Genomic DNA, 3,837 nt, shown 5'->3' with positions numbered 1-3,837 from the left:
CCAAAATAGGGTAGCAGTAAGATGGGACGGTAATTGACTGGTAAATTAGGGTCAGCCAGAGGTTTTTTAAGAATAGGCTTGACTTGAGCATGTTTCCATCTAGTCAGAACTTTGGCTTGCTCTAGTGGCATGTTAAAAATTACAGTTAAAACATTATCAAATAGGGGCATGATCTTAGTGCTGGATCGGGGTGGAAAAGGAATCTTTAAAAGCCTTTTAATACTTAAGTAGTGGTTATGGGTTCAAATTCCATTAACAGGGGGACATCATTTATTTCTAGTGTCGGAGGTGCCACAGACATATTACTGATTAGGTGATGGGAATCTATGTCATGATGAGGAAAGGAAGAATAGATGGTTTTAATTTTATTATCAAAGAAGGAAGATACAGAATCAACCCACTCTTGAGTAGGAAGGAAAGAAGACTGCTCAACCCGAAGGGAAGTGAATTATTTCAATATTTTATAAAGTTCCTTACTAGAGTGTGCGGCATTGTTTATACGCTGAGTTAAATAGGTCTTTTTCCATTTACTGTTTTGCTGTGAAGTAACAGCTTTTTGAGCCACCGGGGTGTCTATTTACCGTTTCTTTGGAGTTTTGTCACCCAGTCCCCCGAAACAAACATATGAAGAAATTTCACATACACACAGTCTTAGAGCTGCTGTGGGCTGGCGTCCGTCATCTTGTAGCCACACCCGAATACTTAACAGGTCTTTAAAAGACCATTTACTTGTTAATGAGGCTTTGTCGTTCTTTCACCCCTTCCTAGAGCCCCTGCATCTTCACTCTGCATATTGCTGGAAGAGTCAGCCCCCCCCAAATTTTTATTAGCCCTCCCCCGAAATATGGCTCTAGTTGCGTCTCTGCAGAGAGCCCTGCAGAGGAGAGAGGGGATCCGGAAGGAGGCCTCCTGGAAGAGAGGCGCCGAACACCGAGGTTGCGGGTATATGAAAGGGGCAAAGAAGAAGAAGTGAAAGGTAGAAGGCGGTAGCAGGGAGCGCTCCAGGGTAAGCGGGAGGCGCAGTGGGAGAAGCGAGAGCTTCCGAATGTAGATGGGAGTGCCAGTATCAGCATGTGGGATGAGAAGGGCACGAGGACAGCGAGTTCAAAGATCCATGCAAGAGGGAAGGGGCACCAGTGACGTGAAGGCAAGGACACTACTGAGGACTGTCACTGAGCAAGAGGTGCTGAGGGGTGCTACCCACGAAGAGGCACTGAGGACTGGCACTGATTGAATGTTAGTGAAGGGCACCTAGGACTGGCACAGAGGATTGGTACTCACAGACTGTCTTGTGGATTGGTTCTCACACAGGGGCACTGAGGACTGGTACTGAACGAGGTGCACCGAAGACTGGCTCTAAGGACTGCTACTAACAGAGGGGCACAGAGGACTGTCACTGGAGAGGGATTATGCGGACTGGCACTGAGCGAAGGGCACTGAGGATCGGTACTTACACACGGCCACTGAGGACTGTTACTGAGTGAGCAATACTGATGACTGGTGCTTAAAGAGGAATGACCCTGAACAAGAAGTACTGAAGAATACTATTAACTAGGGAAGGAGGTAGGGGGTCTGAGGACTAGTATTTGTGATGGTCATTGAGGACTGACACTGAGGGGAACTGAGACTGGCATTGCGCGACGAGGAGAACTGAGGACTGGCACAATAGGGAGGGGTATTAAGGACTGGCACTGAGAATTGGTACTCACTAAGGGTCTCTCAGGACTGATACGGACCAATTGAGCATTGAAGACTATGTTGAGTGAGGGGTACAGAGGACAGGTACTGACCAAGTGACCCTGAAAACTTTGTTCACTGTGGAATACTGAGGGCAGGTACTGACCGAGTGATTTTTGAAGACTGTATTCACTGGTGGGTACTGAAGACAGGTACCTATAGAGGGAGCATTGACAATTGTGTTCACTGTGGGGTACTAAGAGCAGGTACTGACCAAGTGAGCATTGAAGACTGTGTTCTCTGAGGGGTACTGAAGACAGGTACCTACAGAGAGAGCATTGACGACTGTGTTCACTGTGGGGTACTGAAGACAGGTACTGACAGTGAGCATTGACAACTGTTCACTGAGGGGTGCTGAAGACAGGCGCTGACAGAGAGAGCTTTAAAAACTGTGTTCATTGATGGGTATTGAGGACAGGTCCTGACAGTGACTTTGAAAATTGTGTTCATCGAGGGGTACTGAGGACAGGTACTGGCCGAGTGAGAACAGAAGACTGTGTTCACTGATGGGTACAGAGGACAGGTAATGGGTGTTTGAGCAATGCAAGTTACTATTTTTGTTGTTTATGGTTTTGAAAACTAGGTGCACTTGACGCCTCAGTGGTATTTAAACACAGGCTCTATTAGGCATCCGTGTTCATAGTTCTGTGAGTGTATGGCTACCGTAACGGTCTGGCCTGGGCCTTTCGTTGAGGTCGTTTGCAGGTCTGACTGTTGTTATTGTGTTTCCTGATAGTAAATGAGAGTAAGATAGATGGGTTTACAGTAGAGGTTGTGCCTCTCTAGCCTGGATGACAGGGGGAGAGAGTGATGGTAGTAAAAGGGAGGGGCAGCATTTTTCAATGCTCGCCTAGGGCAGCAAAACACCTACAAATGGCCCTGCTTGGGCCGATTTACAGAACTAATCTGGGATAAAATCCTGAATTTACTAATTTTGGTATCCACAGAAGGCATTTAGGAGTAGTAATGTTAGGACTCCTAACTTTGCTACTACTAAACTGAGACACAATCCTAACTTTACGACTTTCGGTATTCACAAAAGGCATTTAGTAGTGGTAACGTTAGGAGTCCTAACTTTACTACTACGAAATGCCTTCTGTGAATACCAAAAGTAGTAAGTTTAGGATTTTATCTCAGTATAGTTCTGTGAATCGCCTCCCTCTCCTTTCTACCGCCCATAGGAAAATAACGGTGCAAGTCCTGATCGGATCGAGGTTGGATTATTCGAACGTACTCTACCTCGGCCTGCCTGAATATCTTTTGTCGCGTCTGCAGGTGGTGCAGAATGCGGCTGCACGGGCAATTTTCGGCCTTGGCCGTAGGTCTCATGCCTCCGGTCTTTTGAAGTCCCTTCACTGGCTCCCAATCCGGAAACGCATTAAGTTCAAAGCCCTTACCGTTGCGTTCAAAGCCCTTCATGGCATGGGGGCTCTCTATCTGCAGAAGAGAGTTGTCTTTCATCAGCCATCCAGAGCCTTACGTTCGGCTGCCTTGTCATTAGCCAGGGTCCCGGCAATTAGGCCGGCACAGACCGGGGGTCGATCCTTCAAATATCTGGCGCCGCGGGCCTGGAATGTGCTGCCACTTGCTCTGAGAAAGAACGAGAATTTAGCATCTTTCAGAAAAGAGCTTAAAACGTGGCTGTTCTGTCTCTAACTCCTCTTCTGTCACCTGGGTTGTGCTGTGTTAGGTCTGTTAGCGCCGGGACACTCTGCTTGAGTAGCTGAGCGCTCAATAAAACCTCAGATAACATAACATAACATAACATAACATAACATAACATCTTTATGACTGGCGGGGCTCACATTTACAGCATCTTTTGGGGAGTTTCCTGTCTCAAGGTGGAGTCACCTTCCAAGTAATGAGTGTGGACTGAGGATGAAGGACGTGGAGGTAATGGCTGATTCTTCACTTGTGAGTAGATGCGGGACTGGAAAAATGAGCCTCATCAGAGCTCTCTAATGGACCGCTGCCTAGCAGCGCTCTCTAGCAGGTGGGACGTCATACATACAATGTGATTGATCTCTTGCAAAATGCAGTAAATGCGACTTGGCTGGCCTGTCTATGTAGCGTAGAGGCGGCATCCAAGTATGCCTTTCG

This window comes from Lissotriton vulgaris, chromosome 8 (assembly GCF_964263255.1).
Source record: "Lissotriton vulgaris chromosome 8, aLisVul1.2, whole genome shotgun sequence".
Taxonomy (NCBI): Eukaryota; Metazoa; Chordata; class Amphibia; order Caudata; family Salamandridae; genus Lissotriton; species Lissotriton vulgaris.
This window is presented reverse-complemented; position numbering follows the sequence as displayed.